We start from the raw sequence: 16333 nt of genomic DNA on the forward strand, positions 1-16333 counted from the left end.
AGCCTAGGCAATGCAGTGAAACCCCGTCTCTACAGAAAATACAAAAATTAGCCAGGCGTGGTGGTGCACACCTGTAGTCCCAGCTACTTGGGAGGCTGAGGTGGGAGGATTGCCAGGAGCCTAGGAGGCAGACATTACAGTGAGCTGAGCTCTCGCCACTGCACTCCAGGCTGGAAGTGGACAAAGGGAGACCCTGTCTTGAAAAAAAAGAAAAAAAAGAAAGAAAACTCTTCTTGGGTGGATCTCCACTTCCCAGTGGAGTTAGTTAATGTGTCTGCAAGCAGATTTTCCCCTGGAGGGCTTAGTAATTTCTTAGGGCCTGGACATGTTGCTTAATTCCACTCCTCATTTTTCTCATCTGTAGAATGGGGATATGAATAGTAGCTACTTCCTGGGATAGCCATGAAAATTAAGTGAGCCCATATGTGGAAAAGGCTGAGAAGTGAGCAAAAATGCCTGGCTCCTTTTGGCACCACAGCAGTGTTAGCTATCATTCTGTTATCCTGCCTGGGGCCAGGCAGAGGTTCCAGGACTCCGCTTTCTTTGGGATCTTTGAAAACTCTGCAGCTGCTGTTATGGGGACTCCAGGAGTTGATCCAGGCTGATTGGAAATAGTCTTGAGAATTGGTTATTTTCATTTTTAAAAAATTCGCCTTCACTGTCCTTTGCCAGCCTTACCAATACCACTGAAATCTGCCTGGTGATTATCATAGGATAAAAGCTTTTATCATGAAAAGTTTTGTTTGAGAAAGCACGAACTGTGCTTCTCACTGTCGGCTTCCCTGCACGCCGGGATTCTGTCCACACTCCTACAAAGGCTGAGATTATCTCTCTCTGTTAAGGGTTTAAAATCCTACAAGCCAGCCATGCAAGTGACCAGTATCAGATTATGATAACAAGATCATGTTCAGTTATAAAAACAAGTGTCTAAACTTTTCTCATGTCACTTTCTCCTGGGGTCCCTTCTGAGAGGGAAGCTCAGCTCATTTTGAAGGCAGTGCTTTGAACTGAATTCATGGGGTATTTGCATAAGAAGATTTGAGGTTGAAGAATGGCTCCTATTGCATCTGCCCATTAATATGCCTGCTAATTCAGCACATTGTAAGCCTATTGACAGCTCACAAAGGGCTCAAATTCAAGGACAGTTATCCTATGGCCATTGTGAGGGCTTCAATTCAAGGAATATGTTCGCTCGAGGAATACAGTTGTTACAATTAGATATTTTTCATGAAACATTATAAAGAACTAATGACAACTAGAAGCACAATACTGCAACAACCACCAAAAAACATTCAGAACTCCATGAGCTTGACTCTGGTTCGCTCTATCCCTGTCACATAACCTCCCCCACACTTATTTTCCTAGATGCAGTCGGCGGGTGATGGATAGAGATCTCCAAATTCGAAAGCGCATTTATCTTGCTCCCTAAATTTAAATAAAAAGCAAAATGAAATAAACAGATCTCGGCAGAAGGGGAGAAATCCACATCGCCAGCATAAATAGTGGTTAATTTAATCCCGTTTATGAAAAATGTCACACTGTCACCTCCAAGGAATATGCAAAGCAATATTCGGGAGCAGAGATGAATTATTTGAGGGGGAGAAAGCTCATCTCTTTTCAGAGGTGGATAAAAGATGTTTATGGAGATCTAGGACAATTCAAAAACCAGGCAGAAAATGGTGCTCACGGTGGCCGTGTTCAGGCGGCTGGGGGCATTTTAAGCCAGAAAGTCGCCTCTCTCAGGAGGGAACTTGCAAAGGGCTGGGTCTGGAGGGCGGGCGGTTTAGCTGGGCTGGGGAGGCCGGCAGGAACTTTCTAAGAAACTCGGGCTGAAATGCAGTTTCCAGCGGGGTGTTTGTGAGCGGCGTGCCCAGGGACGCCTGGGATTGGGGACATTGTCTCCGCATTGTACTCAGCTCCCACTTGGCTGGCCATTGTCACAGGGGCCCATCAAGCCCCTGGCCTGAGCACCGGTTGTATTTTTCTCACTCTACATCCCTCAGAAAAGACATCAAAGACCAGAGAGATGTGCTTTTCGCTTTGTTTGGTGTCTGATTCGCAACATGTGGTTTCCCGGGCCAAACTTCGGCACCTTTTAACCTATTCTGTTCAGCTTAGGCCTGAGCTGTATTTGAGCATTAGGGAAACTATAGTAACCGATAATCTGCCTGTTGCTGAAAAGAAACTATGTATCTTGTCACACAAGAGCTGTGGGACGATCACCGTCCTAGACGAGACCCTTTAGGGACTCCCAGCTTTCTTTCCTGGGGCTCAGCCTGTGCCACTGAAAAGGCGTCAAAACCCTTTGCCTTTCTGGCACTGAAGACCCGTGTTCGTGTTCATTTATATTTAACAAATAAGGCATTGTCCTTTGCAACATACCAGCATTTGATTATGTATTACAAATGTTTTCATCAAGTCAGAAATGAGGCCTCTTAACAAAAGGTTGGGGGGAAACTTTGGTGCAATCCAGGGATGGAGCAGAGACTGTGATTTTCTTGGTGGGATATTTGGGTTCTTTGGCAAGTCAGGCCGGACCTATTGTACATAGCACCAACTGAAATTTGTAAGAAGTGCCAGGGGACCCCAATGCTGGATAGCTGAAGATGTGATTTAAAGGACAAATCTAGACTGAGTGGAGTAGTGTGGAGTACCTGTCGGGAGTTCAGGCTCTGGGATCTCACGACGAGGGTGCAAATCCCAACTCTAGCTCTTTCTCGCTGTGCAACCCCGAGCAAGTCTCTTGGGGTCTCTGAACTTCCTGTTTCCTGGTCTTAAAAAGGGGATAATAAAGGACCCTACATGGAAGGCCTGTTAGGAGGATTAGCTGAGCTAATCCCTGTGACAGCACAGGGCCTGGCACACAGCAAGAGCTCAACAAGGGCTGACTGCCAGTGTTGTTTCATAGAGTACATTAATGAGCACAGGAGCGGGGCAGGCAACACCATGGCCAGGATCCAAATGGGTAAATAATCGCAGTAACAATTATTATTATTACATTACATCTTTATTGATACTTCACTCTATTAAAGAAATTTGTGTTAATTGTCAAAATAACTAAAATGATGCAGAAATGTAGAGCCTGGTAAATGAAAGTTTATAGGATCTCACCCTTCTGAGCAGGCAGAAAATTGGAGTGGGACAATTGACGCACATTGGGTGCAAAAGTTTAGGAGGCATTGACTCTCAGAGTTGTGCAAGTGAACGTTTTGTCCTAGGTACCTTGCTTGCCTCAACCAGTCCCTGTTCAGCTTCAGAGATAAGTACTGGGAGAAGTTTCATCTGTTGGCTTGCAGAGGTTTCACATCCCATATACCAATATTGCATTATTGTTGGCAACATGAGCTCACACCATGCAGACTGTTAGAGAGCTCACCCTTTCACTTACCCAACAGATTCTGGGCATCTTTCCTTGCTAAAAAGATATGAGGCCTGCCCCTATCTTTGTGTTGTTTTTCTTTCTTAAAAAAAGAAGAAAAGAAGAAGAAGAAGAAGAAGAAGACAATGACGACGGAGGAGGAGGAGGAGGAGAAGAATGAGGAGAAGAAGAAGAAGAAGAAGAAGAAGAGGAGGAGGAGGAGGAAGAAGAAGAAGAGGAGGAGGAGGAACAGGAAGAAGAAGAAGAAGAAGAAGAGGAGGAGGAGGAGGAGGAGGAAGAGGAAGAAGAAGAAGGAGGAGGAGGAGGAGGAGGAGAAGAAGTCATCCTACCCCTTGTTTCTTTGTTTTGCAATTATGCAATACAGAAATAAGAGGTGACCATGGTTAGTTTTTGGTCTCTAGGCTGCCTGAACATTTTTCTTTCTTTTCTTTTTTTTTTCTTTTTCTTTTTTTTTTTTTTGAGACAGAGTTTCACTCTTGTTACCCAGACTGGAGTGCAATGGCACAATCTCAGCTCACTACAACCTCTGCGGTCCGGGTTCAAGAGATTCTCCTGCCTCAGCCTCCCGAGTAGCTGGGATTACAGGCATGCACCACCATGCCCAGCTAATTTTTGTATTTTTAGTGGGCTATTAAGTGACAGAGTCCAGATGAGAACTCAGCCCACTTCCCAGAGCTCAAACATGAACACACGTGTGTGCGTACATATACACATACATTTTCAAACCAGCATCATGCTCTGTCCATTGTTTTGGGACTTCTTGTTGCAACCTAACTTTGCATCACAGGTATCTTTCCATGTCAGTCTCTATGTTTCTCTTCCATTTCCATGGTTGCATAGTGTTCTATTGCATGAAAGTATCCAGTGTATTTAGGTTGCTCCTAGCTTTCTGCTCAGGCAAAGTTGTTGCCTGTTGCCTGGGAAGGCTGAGTAAAACTTCTGGCCCAGGGCCAACTGATGGGCTCTTACAGAGAAGCAGCCAGCAGCCCCCTTAAGCATACGAAACACTTACCCTAAGAGTGGGAGATGTTTACTATTCTCCTTTCAAAGAGCTGCAGTGAAGACATTGCGGCTCAGAGAGGCAATGTGACTTGTCCAAGGTCACTAGTGAGTTAGTGGCAGGCAAATCTGGTTGATAAGAGCATATCCAGGAAGAATTCTGGACTTCCTGGGAAGCCTCTGCAAAATCCCCAAGCTGGAGCGCCTCCTCACTGAGCAGGTTAAGATTGCAGGGCTTAGGGCTGGGGAATGGGGATTTTTAATAATCACAGCTTTCTGGAGTTTTGATATATGAGGCTGTTGAAAAACTACCTGACTAGATGACTAGATGGACAACCGTATCCCTTCCAGTTGCCTTGGGGCTTAGGACTCCAAGTCTGGCACTCCTACCACCATCCATGAACTGTCGACGGCCAGCCCAGCACCCTTCCCCAGTTTCACTGGGTGAGCAGAAAGAAACCAGAGCAGGAGGCCTCCAGGGTGAGACCTAAACTTGCACAATCCTGAACCTGTGCCCCCCGATGCCCCGTCTACGCTGCCTGATGAAACTGTCTTGACATCTTTTGGCTAGTTCAATGTAATATTTAAGCACTATCCTGTTGCCTAGAATGGGGAGTGACAGCAGTTTCATTTTAGTCTCACCCCACCCCACTCTCCCCACCTCGGTCTTTGTCTAAAGGTGGAATCCCACTGTCTCTGAGGCCCCAGGAATCATCCAGTCCAACCCAATGTGTTACAGATGGAGAGGTTGAGGCACAGAGAGGGAAGGTAAGCTACTTGCCCAAGATTACAGAGCATATTAAGTGGCCAATCTGAGATAAGAAAAGGCCCAGGGCTCTCTTGCCATGTGCAACTGTGTCCACCCATTTGTATGTTTAACAAGCACTTATTGAACATTCACTGTATTCCAGGCAGTGTGCTAAGCCCTGGTATACAAAGCCAATAAATCATGGGATCTACTCTAAAGAAGTTAGAGTCTCATTGAGGAGATGGACACATAAATAAACAAGAATAGAGCACTCTGATAGGTTGATGTACTAACCAGTTTGGGCTGCCCTAACAAAATACCATAGACTGGATACTTAGCAGAAATTTATTTCTCACGGTTCTGGAGGCTGGCAAGTCCAAGGTCAACGTGCCAGCTGGTTGGTTTTCTGGTGAGGGCTCTCTACTGTCTTACAGACTGCTGCCTTCTCACTGTCCTCATGTGGCCTTTTCTCCATGAACATGCATGAACGAACACTTTTTTCTCTCTTCCTTTACTTATAAGGCCACAAATTCTATTGAATTAGGACCCCGCCTTTACGACCTCATTTAAATACCTCCTTAGAGGCCCTACCTCCAAATACAATCATATTAGGCGTTAGGGCTTCAACATACATATTTTGCAGAGTATGCAATTCAGTCCATAGCAAGATAAAAATTGTAATAATAATAGCTTGCATTTGATAAGAACTTCTTATGTGCTAGACATGATGCTAAGCACTTGGTATATACAGATGTCATTCAATCTGCACAGCAACCCACAGTCTCTGAGGCCCCAGGAATCATCCAGTCCAACCCAATGTGTTACAGATGGAGAGGTTGAGGCACAGAGAGGGAGGGCAAGTTACTTGCCCAAGATCGGAACTGAGGTCAGGACTATAATCATCCCCATTTTACAGAGGAGTTTACTGAGCTCCCATAGAGAGATTAGTTCAATTGCCTAAGGACACATAGAGTAACTCCAGAAACCCCCCCTCTTGGCCAGTCCTTGGGTGAGGATGGGAAAATTTCAAGAAGGAGACGATTCCTGAGAGAAATTTTGGAAGACTGGTAGGAACAAGTGTCCTCAAGCCGAGGCCAGCCTGCATTCCTTCCCTCTGGATTGCAACTACAAAGCATGACATTTATTCCCCCAACCCACCTTTGCCTTTAAAAAGTTCATAACTGCAGCCCCGTTGGGGGAAATGCTGCATTTGCAACAGAGTCCCTGGGGCCCAAACTTAAGTTTGCCTGCATTAAGTGCTTTCCCAGTGGCCCGCCACCCCCTGGCAAGTGGCCGCCTTCTGCTTTTGACAGCTTGGCATATTTGGTCATTTACCGGGTGCATGTGAAGATCAAATGGGTTAAGATTCTTCTCTTTAAACAGCAGGGAAAAGAACATCAAAAAGGTGTACATTTCATTTCCCCAGTTTTGATTAAGTCAAGCATGAAATGAAATGTAATACCCTCAAGTGGCCGGGGTTTATACCATTGAAGTCGTTACTTCTGCTTCAGGAGGTCCAATCAGCCCTGGGCAAGGGGAACAAGCTAACAGAGTTTTAGGGTGGCCAGATGGACGGGGTTTACCATGGTTGAAAAGGCAGCTTAGTGCTTGCCTCTTCAAGCCAACTGTGTGAAATCCTGGTGTGGGCCCTTCCCCTCCCGGCTTGCCCTCCCGCAGCCCCCGCCCCCTTGCCTCCCACTCCGTCCATTTGGGGCCAGTGGCCCAGAGGCTGGAGCAGCCACCTCCTGGATGCCACACAGTCCAGGGCTGTTCAGCCTGTGGTCCTCCTGCTGCAACAGGCAGCAGGGTGCCCCTGGAATGTCTTCTGGGACAGAGTTGGTCCAAGAAGGAATTGGAATTCTAGGCAAGATGAAAAGACTTGATTCTTGGATGACTCTTTCTAGAACTCATTAACACATGATTATTGCTTGGGAGGAGGGATGGGTATCCCCATGTGCCTGGTCTGGTGCTAGGCCCTAAAAATGTAAACCTAGCCACTTGGCTTTTTCTGGGCTAGCAAAATCCTATGAAGTCAGACTGGAGTGTTAAATAAAGATATAAAGGCTGCCGCTGAGGCTCATCAACTGACTCAAAGAATCAGGGAAACTCTTTCTAGGTAGAAGCCGTTGTATCTACTGGTCCCAGGCCCACTTTTTGAGGGCCCATGGGATGATCATCCATCTGAAAACAAAATAACAAAATAACAGTATTGGATTAAGAACATAAAAAGAAAAACAGCAAGATTAAATTTATGAAATGGTTAATTAAATATCTAAGGAGGTAGGATTATGTCTGTGTTACAGGAAAGGGGTCTCAATCCAGACCCCAAGGGAGGGTTATTGGGTCTCCAGCAAGAAAGCATACAAGACGAGTCCGCAGTGCAAAGTAAAAGCAATTTTATTAAGAAAGGAAAGTGGTGGGCCGGGCACGGTGGCTCACGCCTGTAATCCCAGCACTTTGGGAGGCCGAGGCGGGTGGATTATGAGGTCAGGAGATCGAGACCATCCTGGCTAACAAGGTGAAACCCCATCTCTACCAAAATTACAAAAAATTAGCTGGGCGTGGTGGCGGGTGCCTGTGGTCCCAGCTACTTGGGAGGCTGAGGCAGGAGAATGGCTTGAACCCGGGAGGCGGAGCTTGCAGTGAGCAGAGATTGCGCCATTGCACTCCAGCTCAGGCAACAGGATGAGACTCTGTCTCCAAAACAAAACAAACAAACAAAAAAAAGTGGTGAAAGAGCAGCTACTCCATAGACACAGTGGGATGTTCCCTAAAGTAAGAGGAGGAACGCGTCCACCCTAGGTACAACGCTCGTATATAAACAGGATAAAAAAGATCATGGGGAGATGTGTTCTGCTACAAGCATTTGTGATAAAGAATTAATTTTATTCATTACTATATTTTGCAAGAATCAATACTATTATCTTTAAAGCAAAATTAGGAATGCTTTTGTTCTCAAGATATGGAGATGTTAGGACATTCCCAAGTCTGGCTCTGTTTAGTAAACATGATCAATTTGTTCTCTTAACTGTAAACATCTAGAGGCCAGGAATACCTAACTTTCTGGAATGCAGCCCAGCAAGTCCCAACCTCATTTTCTAGCCCTCACCCAAGATGGAGTCACTCTGGTTCGAATGCTTCTGACATCTGAACCCTAACCCTTGGCTGATGACATCTAAACAATGAAGAATAAACCAGAAGAGCAAAATGAATCATTTATTCTCACTAAAGCAGAACTGGAAATGACTGAAATATTCTTAAAATGAACAGGTGCAGAGGCTCACACCTGTAATCCCAGCACTTTGGGAGGCTGAGGCAGGAGGATCACTTGAGCCCAGGAGTTCAAGACCAACCTGGGCAACACAGCAAGACACCATCTCTACAAAAAATAAGAAATTAGCCGGGTGTGGTGACATACTCTTGTAGTCCCACTTGGGAGGCGGATGTGGGAGGATCACTTGAGCACAGGAGGTAGAGGCTGCAGTGAGCCATGACCATGCCACTGGACTCTAGTCTGGGCAATAAAACAAGACTCTGTCTCAAAAAAAAAAAAAAAAAAAAAAAATCCCACACAGACACAAACACACATACACACTCACCTTCTTAAAATGCTTATAGAAAAAATTTTAGATTAAAGAAGGTTATATTTAATGTGAGATATGGAAGCATTTTATATATTTGATAGAATCTGAGAAGGAGTTCCCAGATGTAAAGTTTGGGGATCTGGTGGGATTTGAACCCAACTCCACTAATTATCAGCAGGCCATTTCTGAGCAGGGTGCTGCCGTCCCAGGGCTGAAATCAAGTAGGGTCTTTCTTAGACTGGAACAGACCCATTTTCCAGCGGTGCCTTCTGGGAGGTTCTACTCCATGCCCAGCTGAAAGCTCCAGGCTCTCAACAGCTGGAGGAGAATAGCAGGGCTTTGGGAAGAACTTAATAGAATCCTTAATGCTGCTGACAATCCGCTGCTATTGAACTGCATAAAGTAGATATTATGGAAGGACAAAGAGCTAAATAGCTCGACATCACCCTCATTCGGCATGCAGCCCCCGGCCGAGACCATTTTAAGGGCAGTGCCATTGTTCCTGCGCTCCCCAGGTTAGCTTTAAATTGCAAATGATACCCTGAAAAGGAAAGAGAAGTGGTTTTCTTTTCTTCTCTCCTCGCTGTCTCCCTCTTTCTCTCTCATTCTCTCCCCACTCTCTCTCTCTCAAAATGGCCCTCACAGAAAGAAAATCATTTTAGGTCATAAGAAAGTGAAAGGCATTGTTAACATGGCTTGGACCGTGGCAAATGAAATACATCATGAGCTCGGGAGCTGAAAGCTACACTCGAGCTGTTTTATTTTGATGCTTTGGAATGTGGTCCACATGAGAACATAAACAATGCCAAATCTGTACGAATTAATAGGCCAGGCTTGACATATTTCCCTTTGTTTGAGGCCAAACAGGCGGGAGTTGGGGGTGTGGGAGGAGGAGGAGAAGAAGGGAGAGGAGAATCTTATTTGATTAAAAAAAAAAAATCCAATAATCCAGTTGATAGGAGGAGTGTGTGCGGCAACCCTTCTTAAGACAGGCCTTTCAGAATCAATGGCCGAGCAGCCGGCCACCATTTGAAGTTTCATCACTAGCTATGATCAAAATGCTTTTGTTAAAAAAAAAAAAAAAAGTCTCCATAGATTTGTTTGCAAACTGCAAAGTGCTTCAGCGACTGACATGAAAATGCTGGAAGCTGGAAACCTATTCCCAGGCAGAGGCCTTCTCTGTCACCTTGGTGGGTGAGTAATTGTGCCTTTTGCATACGCCTTGTCATCAGCAGCAGGAATGAGGGGGCCCCAAGGACCGCCCTGGCAGCACGGGCGTTGCACCAGCAGAGTAAATTAAAACACGGATTAGAGCAAGTATGATTGGGGATGACAAGCGGGGCGGGTGTAGCCGGGGAATGAGCCGTGTTGCCCATATGGTCCTCAGGAAGCCCACGCAGTGCAGCTCTCTCCCCAGCCTGCTCCAGCTGCCTGTCTGAAGGGGGCACTTAGGAGGCCTCAAGCCATTTTCTGGAACTGGGAAAATTAGTTTCCCTTCTTTACGAGTTCAGAAATACCACCAGCTGCTACCAGGTACGTGGAGATTTCAGTGGATTCAGGCTCTCAGTGGAAGGAAGTAGGGGGTGGTTAGTGGGGTATTCTGATGTGCGGGGCTATCCCTTTGTGGTTACCTTGTTTGAATTCAGAGAAGAAACTTCCTGGGGGCCGCAGGCCACTGAAAGTCGGGTAAAGGTGGCACCCCGGCCAATCTCGCTTCCATGATGATGGGGAAAGAGCCAGGACTGTCTTGGCAAAACGCTTAGTGATCCTGGCTAACATTTATTAGGCACAGACCATGTTCCTAAAAATGCTATAGTTGTATTTCCAGGGGTCATGTGATGGTTTGAGCAGATAATACCCTGCCAAAGGTAATGGCCCTAGAGGGGCCAAATGGGGCTAAAGTTGAATCCACATTCTGCTCACCAAGCCATTGCTCTTGTGCAGGGTAGTGTCCCCTGGGGAAGTGGTCCCTTTTCTACTTTCCACAAATGCATTATACAGATCAGCAGTGCCCCTATATTTATCACAGCCTTGCTGCGAAACTATCCTATGGATGGATCTGATCATCAGCATCCCCATTTTACAGATGAGAAAACAGAGGCTCAGAGAAGGTCAACAATTTGCCTAAAGTCACACAGCTAAGAAGTGGGGATCTAGGATTCCAGAGTCTTCTGAGTCCAGAGCCCACCTTCTCAACCACTGTGTGGGAAGAAGGAGCGGGTGAGACTAGGAGAAATGGATAGCTACCCCTTCCCCAGAAGCCTTATCGGTACAGGGGCCTAGAAGCACAAGAGGATGTGGTGACAGTCCCAGGAAGAGTTCTGGGAGTTGAAAATCCCATAAGCAGACAAAGCAAGATAAACTCTACAAGGGCAACTGACGGAGGGTCAGTTTCAGCTAAACCCAGGCATTTCTTCTCACCCTCAGTGGGTTTCTCCACAGCCCACAGCAAAGTCCTGCAGCTCCCCAATTGGCCCAAACATACACACCAAAACCAGAACACTTCTGAAACAAGTACAAGTAAACAGAATGTTAGTCTGCCCCTCCACTGAAAAGAAATTGCTACTCACATTCTCAGTGACAAAGGACCATCTCAGGGCAGCCTCACCCTCCAACGTCTCCCACTAAACTTATTGCCTGCAATACATTTTATCCTATGATGTTTCATGTGGACATGATACAACTAGATTTCTTTCTATATGTCAAAAAGTATGAACCCATATGCGAACCGAAGCATCAAAGAGTCTCAGATTATACCTCATGGACTTGATTCCTCCATGATCCAAAACATGCAACAGGCCAACAAGAAAATTCCTTGTAGGAAATTTGCTTTAAACAGAACAAGGATGCTAAGGGTGGAAAATCGAGTATTTGTCTTCAAAATACTCTGACATCAGAGTCTAGGAGGAAGACTCATCTCTATCGCCACTCGGATGTCTGATAAGGGTTTCAGTGTTCAGAGATTAACTTCTGGTGGTCACTCTCATCTTCTCCTCTCACCAAAACCATCTCTGGCACATTCTCAATCTCTGTAAATGACAAGTTCATCCTCCCAGTTGCTCAGGACTAAAACTGTAGAGCTATATTTGACTCTTCTCTTTCCCCCACACCCCTGCTCCAATCCATCAGCAATTCATGGCAGTTCTTCCTTTGAAACTTAGCCGCCCTCACTGCTACTGGTCCAAACCGCCACTGTTTCTCGCCTGGATTGGTGTAACATCCTTCTAACTAGTTTCCTGGTTTCTGTCTGCTTCTACGTCACATCCTGTAAAAGAATTCACTTCCTGGAGCGATGCAATAGCCTTACGTTGCTCGGAGTAAAAGCCAGTGTGTTCCCCATGACCTACAAGGCCCCCGCACCGTCTGCTCCCTGGCAGCCTCCATTATTTCCTCTCCCATCCTCTCCCTCTTGGATCACTGTGCTCCACCCGTGGTGAACTCTGCATAGCGCCTGACACACACCCAGCACGCTCCTGCCATGGAGCCTCCTTTGCACGTGCTGATGATACCTCTTCCTGCCTGCTGTTTCCTCAGATATCCACAGGTTCCGTACCATCATTTCCCGTCTTCAGATCTCTTTTCAGATGGTACCTCATCAGAGAGGTCTTCCCTGACCTCCTAAGGGAAGTCGCCACGCCAACCCCGTATTCGCCTTACTCTCTCTCCCCTACTGTTCTTCATTTTCCTCCTTAACATTTATCACCTAGACCTTGTCTGTTTTATATGCTCCTGTATCCTAGGACTTTAAATCCATGCCCATGCTTCAAAAATATACGTGGAAGGAATGAATGTGCAGTAACAGCTTGCTCTAGTTATCAGCATGGCTGTGATTCCCTCTCACTTTCTCCCTCCCTCCCTCTTCCTTTCCCTCTTTCCACAAAGACATTCTTGAATGGCTCCTGGTCCCACACACCTGAGGGCCTTCTCTGACCCAGTGTTGCCCTCTTTGAAATGGGGCCATTCTTCTGCTCACATGGCAGGCATTCAAGGTGCACATGCTCTTCAAGTCCTTAGCCCTTTCTTTTCTTTTCTTTCATTCATTCATTCTTTTTTTTTTTTTTTTTTTTTTTTTGAGGCAGGGTCTTACTCTGTTGCCCAGGCTGGAGTGCAGTGGTGCAATCATGACTCACTGCAGCGTCCACCTCCCAGACCCAATCCATCCTCCCACCTCAGCACCTCAGCCTCTGGAGTAGCTGGGACTACAGGTGTGCATCATCATGTCCGGCTGTTTCTTTTTTTTTTTTTTCAAACTTTTTGTAGAGACAGGAGTCTCGCTGTGCTGCCCAGGCTGGTCTTGAACTCCTGGGCTCAAGTGATCCTCCTGTCTTGGCCTCCCTCTCCCAACCTACTTCTCCTTTTAGCCCTCTATCATGTTAGTCTTACCAGTCATCTCTGAATCTGTCTGGATTTTCCCCTTTCTGTTTGCCCAGGTATTTTTCTTGTTCTGAAACACACTCCTCTGTCCTTTCCCCAATCCCTCCCCTTCCTGCCCACTCCTTTCTATCTGGTGAACTTCCACTATGCTTATGTTGATGCTGAATAAATCCCAGTTAGCCAGGATCTGAATTCCATTCCCACACTGCTCTCTTCCCCCTCCCCCAACCAGCTGCAATTTCCAAAGCCTTTTCCAAAGCACATCGTCCCATTGGTGATAGAGAAACAATGATCACCACCTTCCATTGAAGTCAAGGCACTTCATACTTCTGCAAGCCTCCCCACCTGTGCAGGGTGCTCACTGCCTCAACCTGGGAATGCACTGCAAATTCGTGGAACTGGGAAACGGCTGGTGGACACGTGTGCATGAGCTGCCCTCTGTGCACCCAAAGAGAAAGGTTCATGTGTGCAGCAACAGGCTGCTGGGGTGGGGTGGGGCAGGGCGGGGTGGGGCCATAACCCCTTTAAGTTGGAGATAAAGACTGGGAGTGTGGAGCCTGCTTTATGCCCTGTACACGAATTCTGGCCCGGGAGAGCCAGGACCCCTTGCTGCCTGAATTGCCGAACTAGAATTTGGACTTGGAGATTCTCGTTAGGGATGAGAAGCGGGTGGATCCTGCACATTCCTGGAAGCTTCTTCATTCTCTGTTGGAGGAGAAAAGAGGAGGTCCTGGTGAACCGCGGATCACGTGGAGAATTCACAGAAACCACTTAGCGGAGTGCTTGGCACACAGCAAGGGATCAATAAAGCTTTATCATTACAGTTGTTGCTATTCTCTGATTCTTGGGTTCCACATACACCAATTACAAAAGTTAGTAAAAACTTGAACTCTCGGTGGCTACATTAAGCATGGTATTATTTCAATATGATCATTTTTTTTTTAAACTAAAAACATCCAAATGCTTACAATTCATAGATCTTTAAAAACATGGTTCAACTCCTCCGCCTCCAAAAGAGCCATGACCACCAGATGTATATCTGATGCTAGACCAGATCTTGTACTGCATGGGGGGAAACTCTATAAAGAACATTATAGGGTCAGTTGACAAAGTGGAAACACAAATTATAGATTAGGTGGAATGCATCAAGGTTAATTTTACTAAAGTTGATGACTGTATTATGGCTGTGTAAGAGTATATCTGTGCTATTAGGAAATCCCCTTGGAAGTATCCAGGGATATGTAATTAATTTGACTTATGTAACTTACCACCAAGTGGTTTCAGAGGCAAATATGGGGGGTGTGTGTGTGTGTGTGTGTGTGTGTGTGACATGCACAAATGATAAAGCAAAGCAGTGGGATAAAATGTTAACAGTAGATGAATCCAGGTAAAGAGGACAGGGTGATATTTGTACTGTTCTTAACCTTTGTAACTTTTCTGTAAATTTGAAGCTATTTCCAAACAGAAAGTGTAAAAAACCGAAATACTGCTTCTTGTTCAGAATGACAATTTTTGTGTTAATTTAAAAAGAAGAGTAAAGGGAATGTGATCAAATTGGGAGAAAAAAATAGGAAATACATTTATCAACCTAAAACTAACAGAAATAGAATAATTTCCACCTGTAACAAGCAAGGGTGTTTTGTTGTTTGTTTGATGGTGGTTTTTGTTTTGCTTTATTTTCAAGTATTTGCACGGCTCTCAAGATTCTCTCTGAAAAGTGAGATTTCATCTTAAAGTATCAGAAAAGTTTGGAAGATTATTAAATGCAGCATGCTTGATAACTCTACATGCTTCTGAACAAGGAGGCTTCTTTGAAGTAGTTTAGCATTTCAGAGCGTCACATGTTAATTGTATGCAAAGAAATAAAACACTTAAGCAAACTTCAATCTAAGGAGATTTGCATAAAGGATTAAGACTCATTGGCCCTCCAAAATACTCCTCCATCTAAAAATGGGTGCGCTGTGCTCTCAGATCCCCCCCAATTTCTTTGTGCTCTCATTGAAGTCCGATTTAATCCTGCTTTCTTCATTCGCACCTTCTCTCTAAACCTCCCAGGCCTGTGCTTTGAGAGCCAGGGATCATTCTCCTCCCAAATTGAAGGGGGTTTTCCTTTCATTAATTTCTCTAAGAAGATTACCCCGTGCTTGTTTGTTGTTGTTGAAGCAACTAATTTCCCTAAAGCTCTTTGTTTTTTCAACTGGTTTACACTTTAATGCCCTTGATTGAATTTCAACAACAAGGGATCAACTTGACCAACAAACTCTCTTTAGGAAGAAAACAAAAAGCGAGAACTTAGTGCAAACTATTTTAACTGCCGGCCTGCTTTAAAAAATATATATATATATATTCAGCCATTTAGACAGTTTTCAAAGAGATGCATCCTAATGAGCATATTATTCAGGCCTTGTTTGGTTCCTAAAGTCAAAGTGACCCTCGTTGAAATTGAATTTCTCTAATTACTATAGCTGAAGTCACAGGAAAAGTAACACCCCACAACAAAAATCTGGCTTATGTTTTCGTTCCCTCTCTCTCATTTTTGTTTTTCCTTCTAATATTTCTTGTCTTAAAAGTCTGAGGATAAAACAGATGGCAGACTTTTCCCTAAGAACTTCAGTATATCTATACATTTTGAACTTTATCAAAAATTTTAGTATGATCTTGTTTGGAAATTCCTTTTTTACCAGGATAATTGTGTGGAAGTTAAGTGGTAATCTCCTTCATTCGGATTCACAGCCATTTAAACATTTGCACCAGTTAATTACCATAATTGGTTTGTTCAATTAGCATGAGGCGCACTGGCGCTTTCACACAGGGATGCCTCTATTTACTTGGAGATACCGTCACTGTCACGCACCCCAAGGACACTGGCCTGACTATTGAGGGCTGAGGTTTGGCTTCAAGTCTCTGGGGAGTTTCCCCTGCCTTAAGCACCTTGAAGATTGACCCTTGAACTTTCTAGGCTGAAAATGCTATTGATATTCTGTACTTTGTCAGAAAAAAGGAGGCTGGCAGCAGGGGTGGGGGGAAAGGCAGAGGGCCTGGCTGTGGTACCCGGTGGGAGGGTGGAGCTCAGTGTGGCATCTCCTCTCAGATCAGGAGCCTCACCAAACAGAGAGGCAGAGCTCCTCGGGGCCACCTCCAAAAGCAGGATCTGGGAGGCCTCCAGCTGTTCTGTGGAAGGACTGTTAGCCCACATGTGATGATTTTCTTCCACTGGATGGCAAACTATTGGCCAAATAAATCCCAGGA

Source organism: Chlorocebus sabaeus, chromosome 5, assembly GCF_047675955.1.
Source record: "Chlorocebus sabaeus isolate Y175 chromosome 5, mChlSab1.0.hap1, whole genome shotgun sequence".
Classification (NCBI taxonomy): domain Eukaryota; kingdom Metazoa; phylum Chordata; class Mammalia; order Primates; family Cercopithecidae; genus Chlorocebus; species Chlorocebus sabaeus.